We start from the raw sequence: 9,285 nt of genomic DNA, 5'->3' as shown, positions 1-9,285 counted from the left end.
TTGTGAACTATATTATGCCAATTGACTAAGTTGTCCCCTGAGACTATGGCCCATGTCTTTTAACCCAGTAAACCAGCCCTGTGAGTTGTTTGGCTATGTCTAAGAAGGCTCTGTAACTGTGACCCCGTGTGGTTTGTTATATATGTGGATGTATATGCAGCACACACAAACGCGTGTATACATACGCCTACGGATACACCTGTACAGGCCTGTACCTTTACTTGCATATGCCTTTCTGTACAGAAGCACACAAGAGCTGAAGTATGACCTTGAGTATATTCCACCTGAATTTAGAGACAATCTCAAGAATAAATTTGACTCATTAAACACTAATGACTGAAGACTAGCCAAATTGTGGAATGACCTCAAGGACATCATACATGGAGAAAGCAAGAGGTCATTAAAAAGACAGGAAAGAAAGAACAGACCAAAATGGATGTCAGAAGAGACTCTGAAACTTGCTTTTGAACGTCCAGTAGCAAATCAAAAGGAAAAAAATGATGAAGTGAAAGAGTTGAACATAAGTTTTCAAAGGGCGGCTCAAGAAGACGAAGTATTATAATGAAATGTGCAAAGATCTGGAGATAGAAAACCAAGAGGGAAGAACACTTGGCATTTCTCAAGCCAAAAGAACTGAAGAGAAAATTCAAACCTCAAGCTGTAATATTGAAGGATTCTATGAGGAAAATATTAAATGACACAGGAAGCATCAAAAGAAGATGGAAGGAATACACAGAGTCACTGTACCAAAAAGAGTTGGTTGACGTTCAGCCATTTCAGGAGGTAGCATATGATCAAGATCTGAGGGTACTGAAGGAAGTCCAAGCTGCACTGAAGGCATTGGCAGAAAAGCAAGGCTCCAGGAATTGACAGAATACCAACTGAGATGTTTCAACAAATAGATACATTGCTGGAAGCGCTTACTCATCTATGCCAAGGAATTTGGAAGACAACTCCCTGGACAACCGACTGGAAGAAATCCGTATTTGTACTCATTTCAAGGAATGATCTCACAGAATGTAGAAATTACTGAACAGTATCAAAAAATGTCACACACAAGTAAAATTTTGCTGAAGCTCATTCAGAAGTGGTTGCAGCAGTACATCGACAGGGAACTGCCAGAAATTCAAGCCGGATTCAGAAGAGGACATGGAATGAGGGAATCATTGCTGGTATCAGGTGTATCTTGGCTGAAAGCAGAAAATAACAAAAAGATGTTTACCTGTTTTTTATTGACTATGCAAAGGCATTGGACTGTGTGGTTGTCATTGTTGTTAGGTGCCGTCGCATCACTTCTGACTCATAGGAACCCTATGTACAGCAGAACAAAACACTGCCTGGTCCTGCACCATCTTCACAATTGTTGCCATGCTCGAGCCCATTGTTGCAGTCACTGTATCAATCCATCTTGAGAGTCTTCCTCTTTTTCATTGGCCCTCTACTTTACCAAGCATGATGTCCTTCTCCAGGGATTGATCCCTACTGATAACGTGTCCAAACATGTCCAAAGTATGTGAGATGTAGTCTTTCCATGCTTGCTTCTAAGGAGCATTCTGGCTGTACTTCTTCCAAGATAGATTTGTTTGTTCTTTTGGCAGTCTGTGGTATATTCAATATTCTACACCAGCACCACAATTCAAAAGCACGTCAGTTCTCCTTCCATCTTCCTTATTCATCGCCCAGCTTTCGCACACATATGAGGCAATTGAAAACACCATGGCTTGGGTCAGGAGCACCTTAGTCTTCAAGGTGACATCTTTGGTTTTCGACAATTTAAAGAGGTCTTTTGCAGAAGATTTGTCCAGTGAAATGTGTCTTTTGGTTTCTTGACTATTGCTTCCATGGCTGCTGATTGTGGATCCACGTAAAATGAAATCCTTGACAACTCCAGTCTTTTCTCCGTTTATCATGATGTTGCTCATTGGTCCAGTTGTGAGGATTTTTGTTTTCTTTATGTTGAGGTGTAATCCATACTGAAGGCTGTGGTCTTTGATCTTCATCAGTAAGTGCTTCAAGTCCTCTTCACTTTCAGCAAGCAAGGTTGTGTCATCTGCATAACACAGGTTGTTAATGAGTCTTCCTCCAATCCTGATGCCACGTTCTTCTTCATACAGTCAGGCTTCTCGGATTATTTGCTCAGCATACAGACTGAATAAGTATGATGAAAAGAGACAACCCTGGCACACACCTTTCCTGATTTTAAATCATGCAGTATCCTCTTGTTCTGCTCGAACAACTGCCTCTTGATCTATGTACAGGTTCCTCTTGAGCACAATCATGTGTTCTGGAATTTCCATTCTTTGCAGTGTTATCCATAATTTGTTACGATCCACACAGTTGAATGCTTTGGCATAGTCAACAAAACACAGGTAAACATCTTTCTGATATGTTCTGCTTTTATCCAAGGTTCATATGACATCAGCAATGGTATCCCTCATTCCACATCCCACTTGGAATTTGGCTTAAATTCCTGACAGTTCCCTGTCAATGTACTGCTGCAAACGCTTTTGAATTATCTTCAGCAGAAGTTTACTTGCTTGTAATATTAATGACATTATTCAGTAATTTTCTGCATTCAGTTGGATCACCTTTATTTTGAATAGGTACACATATGGATATCTTACAGTACATTGGCCAGGGAGCTGCCTCCCAAATTTCTTGGCATAGAGGAGTGAATGCTTCCAGTGCTGCATCTGTTTGGTGAAACATCTTAATTGGTATTCTTAGTTTTTACCAGTGCCTTCAGTGTTTTTTTTTTTTTCAGTGTAGTTTGGACTTCTTCGTTCAGCACTGCTGGTTCTTGAACATACGCTCCCTCCTGAAATGGTTGAACATTGATCATTTCTTTTTGGTGCAGTGACTCTGTGTATTCCTTCCATCTTCTTTTGATGCTCCCTGCATCATTTAATAATTTTTCCCATAGAGTCCTTCAGTATTGCAGCTCTAGGCTTGAATTTTTTCTTCAGTTCTTTCAGCTTGAGGTATGCCAGGCGTGTTCTGCACTTTTAGTTTTGTAACTCCAGGTTTTTGCTCATTTCGTTATAATACTTTACCTTGTACATATATGTATATAAAAATGTTTTTAAATATAAAAAATATATATAGACTCTAGAAATTACTGGCTCTCTGTGAATGTGAACTAACTTCTCTGGACTTCAGTTTTCTCAATGATAAAACAGGAATGACCACTATAATATAACTGTTTCATAGGTTTTCTGTGAAAATTATATAACATGTAAATTGTTGAGTTCTGTGCCTGGCATGTTAGGCTCTCAGTAATCCATATGTATGCTTATTATTAATATGTATATGATAGAGCCTTTACAACAATGATAGACTCAGTTTTATTTAACTAATGAATGTTCTTTCCCTCCAAGGTAAACTGCTCTTATCTGAAATTTACCATCTCACCCACATCATTCTATTCATTAACATTTAATTGATCAAACTTGTTTCTTTCTACCTAAAGCTACATATAACCAGTGTTAGAGAGTAGAAGTCTTAGACTGAATTAAAGGCGAGAAATTTCCTTTTATAAATGCCTACATTGGCATGTCTTTTGGCTGATCATTGTATCATACTTTGTGATGCTATATGCTGTAACAAATTTGATAACACTGTTCATAGCTTTTTGTACATATTGGCCTATTCTTCACTGCAGTTCTCACATTATATTCAAGTCTAGGTCTATTAAATATGAGATAATTCCACAAATAAGATAAACAAGAACTCTACAACGTAGCTTGCAATAAGTGAAGTGTATTTTGCCATCATTTTGTTGTTTACTGTATTGCATCTTTTGATGGCGTAATTATGAGTCCAGGATAGAACTACATGGAGTAGCAGTTTTCCTTCAAGAAGATTTTAATTCTACCACTTGCAAGTGTGAGCATTCTTAATTGGTTCTCTGGTTTTTATAGTTTCAGCTACATCCTGATGGCTCCCAAATCTGTATCATCAACATACACTGCTCCCCTGATTCCTGCCCATCGTTTCCATCCAGCTGGCCCACAAACACCAGCAGCTCAGCGTGTCTAAAATATAACTTTGTCATCTTTCTTGAAACAAGGCACTCCTTTTCCTACATTTCCCATGTTATCCATCCAATCCCTAGCATAGGATCCTTGGAGTCATACTAAACTGTATTTTTTCTTATCACCCCTATATGATCAGTCACCCAAATGTGTGGATTTTGCTCCTGAACGCTTCTCCCATCACCTCATTTCTGTCTCTATGAAACACTGTCTTAGTTTATGCCACTATCATTTCTCCTGGATTAACCCAACATCAGTCATCCTAATAATTTTTCCTGCCCCTAGTCTTGTTTACTTCAAAGCAGTTTCCATATGTTGTGAGAATAACCCGCCTAAAAGAGAAGTCTGATTGTATTACCTTTCTGATAAAAACTCTTCAGTGGCTGAATACTGTCTTCAAAACTAAGTGCGAGACTGCCTTCCTTGGCCAACCTAAGTTTTTCCTGACCTCATCTTTGCCTACCTTTATAACTCCATTTATCACAATCCGTGCCTTCCACTTGACTTTCCAACAGAACAGCTTTGAGTTCTCCACATGTAGACTTGCCAAATTTAGCAGATAAAAATACAGGAGGCCTAGTTAAATTTGAATTTCAGGTAAACATTTTTTTTTTCAGCGTATGTCCCATGGACCATGCTGTTTTTTACTTGTGTGCTTTAGGTCATGCTATCACCTCTGCCTGATATGCCCTTGACAGTTTTAAGATTCAAGTCAATTAAAACCTCTTCTGGGATACCCATACTCCACCCTCCCACCAATCCTGGATGTATCATACAATTCTCTTATCATATACATTAATTGCTATTTTGTGTGTCTTCCCCTATCAATGAAATTCGTTGAGGTCAGGGACCATATCTTTTTTGTCTCTGGATTGCCATTGTCCAGCATGGTGCCAGACATGTTATAGGTACTCAGTAAATTTTTGATCAATAAGTAATTCTCTTACTAATGTTCATATGTATTTTTGACCCAACTGGAAGATTATTTTTTTACCATTGCACAAAAGAAAATCACAAGAAAGCCCCTCCTGAAATGGAGTTCAGAACTCAAACTTGATGGGACAGTGTTTTTTTTCCCTAGAGAGTGAAACAATAAATTTAATGAAAACAAATACTTCTCTGTTCTTTAATATTGTGAAACATGCTCTATGTCATGAATTTTCAGTAACTTCTTTGACCTCAAAACAACATGATGTATTGGCGCATATTAATTTTTGACATCTGCTCCCATCCGCCTTTAAACGTATATATTTTCTGTATTTCAGAGACCTGTGGGCGTGGAATACTAATATAAATCCCAGTTAGCAACCTAAGAAGGAACTTGCGTTAATGGCTGTGGTAGCTCCAGGTTTATTTCCCTACTGCGTACATTTTATTTCAGTAAGGACAAGTTTTTATTTAGCACTTGAAAAACAGTGCGTGTTTGAATATCCATTAAATCGTGAGTCAGCTGCAAATTTGATATTCAACTCTATGCTCATGGAGAAGACAGGTAAACACATTAGTCAGTGAGTAAGCAAAGGTTAGTCAGAGAATCAGAATACTGGGAGGACATTTCTGCTACCAGCCTGTCCTGTTTTCAAAGCACACTCTTCAGTAGTTCATTAAATTATCCAAAGATTCTTTACATGCCTAATATTATTATCTAGTCTTAGTCATAAAAATTGGAGCCAAATATGCTTTATACTGTATTCAAGGCGTCTTGTACTGTCTGGCCGCTGAACAAATACTTGCCAATGGAAGGATCTTGAATTTCATGCATTAGTAAAGGAGTCATGGACAGACGTGAGGGGGAGGACTCTATCAACCTGAAATTGTAGACGGGATTATGAGTTTTATGCATATATGAGAGAATCCCAACTTTCATCAGATTCTGAAAGGGGTCCATGATCCAGTAACATTTAGTCACAGTCTTAACAAAAGCAATGTTGCAGGGAACAGCAAAAAGTGTGCCGTTGGCAGAGTTCTGGAGTGCTCTGTGAAAGTTGCTGTGTGACATCAGGACGCGTGTGCTGCATCTCTGGGTCAGGGCCGTCTCTGATGCTGACCGTGAAGAGCCAAGTGAGGGAAAGTAAAAGCCCTGACAGATTCTGGTACTGCAACACTGACTTCCAATGCTTTGTCCTTCTCCAATCCATGGCAAGTCAATATCCCTATTTCCTAATCTACCAAATCAAGAGAATATTCCAACTTCCTGTATGTTTACGATGAATGTTGTGCTATTCAGCTGTGTTGAAAATAATAACTTAAACCTTTAAAATTGCAGAATCTTTGTTGAATAGATGAATAGAATATAATGTTGTTTTATGAGCCCAGCCCAAATTAATCTTACTTACCTTTTTTTTTTGCAATTTTTTAAACTGTGGTGAAAATATATACAAAATATTCTCCAATTCAACCATTTTCGCATGTGTAATTTAGTGACATTGATTACATTTTTCAAGTTGTTCAACCGTTATCGCTATCCTTTCCCAAATTATTTCATCACAGTTCATAAACTAAGTGCCTCCTATCTTGCTCCATAGTAATTGTGCTACTTCCACAGTATTTTCTAAATTCCAAGAGATTTGTTGAAATAAATGTTTTGATTTGAAAGAGCAGAAAACTCTCCTAAAATATGTAGCAGCCAGACTCTAGATATATGACTTAGAAGAGTTAGGCCGAAATTTATAAGATGCTGATTTCATAATAATTATGCCTCCTGACAATTACATTTTAGGCTCACATAGCTAAGTAGCAGTTACTTAAAGTTTGAAAAGTATATATTAAATGCAAGTATCTATTCCACCAACAACAGTTTTTAGCCCAGTTTGAGTGATTTCACTCACTTGACCATATAATGGTTAAACCTGTGATGGATATAAAGAGTGTGCTAATTAGGTTTGCAGATGACATTAAGTGAATTTGCTAGTGCATTTTAATTGGAATTTAGGTATTTTATTGAACATTTTATTGTGTTTTAGGTAAAAGTTTACACAGTAAATGAGTTTCCCACTCAACAATTCTTACACACATTGTTCCATGACATTGGTTGCTATCCCTGCAATGGGTGAGCACTCACCCCATTTCCACCCTGCCTTCCTCATTTCAGTCCCTTCAGTTTTCCTGCCCCTTCCTGCCTTCTCATCTTTGCTTTTGGGCAAATGTTGCTCATTTGGTCTCATATAGTTGATTGTTCTAAGGAGCACATTCCTCATGGGTGTTATTGTTCGTTTTATAGGCCAATCAATTATTTGGCTGACAGGTGACCTCCAGGAGCAGCTTCAGTTCCAGGTTAGAAGAGTATGATAGTCTCAGGGGTTCTTCTAGTTCTTCTAGACCTTCTGTAGTATCCCTGGTCAGGGCGGTCGTTAATGGTAGTCAGGCACTATCTAGTTCTTCTGATCTCAGGCTAAAGGAGGCGGTGGTTTGTGTGGGCTCTTAGTCCTGTGGACTAATTGCTTCCTTGAGTCTTTGGTTTCCTTACTGTCCTTTGCTCTAGACAAGAAGAGACCAATAGCCATTCACAAGCTTTTAAGATCCCAGGCGCTACTCACAAAACTAGGATGTAGAATATCTTTATGAACTATATTATGTCAGTTTACCTAGATATCCTCCGAGACTGTGGTTGTTAGCCTTCAAGTCCAGTAACTCAGTCTCACGAGGTGTTTGGATATGTCTAAGAAGTTTCCATAACTGAACTCCCTATGTGCTCTATTATATGTATATGAATAGGTATGCAGTGCTTACAAATATATATATATATATAGATGCTCAGAAATATACTATATATACACACACGTACTCCCATACGCTCTGCCACTCATCTATCCACACATATCTACCTATGTAACCACTCACACATTTTTGGTTGCTTTTACTGTTGTTGCAGAATTGTATATGTGATAACATTTGCTGTAGTTGTCCTTTATTCTTGCATACCTCTCAGTGTCTTCATTTACCTTGGTCACATTTTGCTGACTTTCCCCATATTGTATATTGCCTTTCACTTCACCAGAATTAATACATGTCCACTACTTTTTTTTTTTGCACTATCTAGTGATTCTTCCTCCCTCCCCCTCCCATCCCTGGTAACCATCAAAGAATGTTGATTCCTGCTTGTAAACCTATTTATGACTTTTTATGGGAGTGGTACCATACAATATTTGTCCTTTTGTGGGTGACTTATTTCACTCTGGAAACCCTGCTGGCATAGTGGTAAAGTGCTACAGCTGCTAACCAAAAGGTTGGCAGTTTGAATCTACCAGGTGCTCCTTGGAAACTCTGTGGGGCAGTTCTACTCTATCCTGTAGGGTCGCTATGGGTCGGAATTGACTCGATGGCAACAGGTAGGGTATTTCACTCAGTATACCGTCCTCCAGATTCAGCAACGTTATATAAGATGTCTCGCAGACTCACCATTATTCTTTATGGTTCTGTAGTATTCCATTGTATGTGTATATCACATTTTGTTTATCCATTCATGCATTGAGGGACACGTGGGTTGTTAAATTGGGATTTGAATTCAAAGTGACCTGAATACCTAGAGAAACGGTCCTTCAGAAACAGAGAGGAATTCAATAGATGTTAAGTGCAGAATATAGCTTAGGTGGCTAGAATAAGTAGTAGAGTCCTACTTACCTATCTGCTTTCTGCCTCCAATCCATTCTACACCCTCCAGATTGATTTTTCTCAAACATAGCTCTGATCATGTCGGTGTATTGCTCAGAAATCATTAGTGACTTCCTATTGCTCAACTTGTTAGGTACAAATTCCTCACTCTGGCATTTAAGGGCCCAGTGTTTATTTTTAAATTCAATATATGTTTAATTGAGCAATACTATAATGCCTTGCCTAAGCTAGATTCTACGTGCCTGTCATGTACGATCTTTGCCTTTTTTTGAGCCTACATAACATAGTTGGTCTGTGGTTCTCAAACGTTAACATGTGTAACACCCACCTGGAGGGTTTGTAAAAAAGCACAGCTCCTGAACCCCACCCTCAGAGATTCTGATCAGGAGGCCTGGTGTGGGACCCAAAAATATGCATATCTAGTGACCTCCCAGGCGATGCCAATGGTGCCTGTCCACAGACCACATTTGAATAACATCGGGATAGAATATTTCCTTTATAACATTAATGATAAAGCAGAGAGAAGCATTATTTACTTGATTCTCCACACATACCTCCTCAAAAATACTTAATGGTGAGCACTTTGACCTTAGTATCCACTAAAGTGCCTAGGACAGGGCCTTAGACAACACAGGTAAAA

Source organism: Loxodonta africana, chromosome X (genome assembly GCF_030014295.1).
Source record: "Loxodonta africana isolate mLoxAfr1 chromosome X, mLoxAfr1.hap2, whole genome shotgun sequence".
NCBI classification, from domain to species: domain Eukaryota; kingdom Metazoa; phylum Chordata; class Mammalia; order Proboscidea; family Elephantidae; genus Loxodonta; species Loxodonta africana.
The sequence above is the reverse complement of the archived record's forward strand: the minus strand, read 5'-3'. Positions refer to the sequence as shown.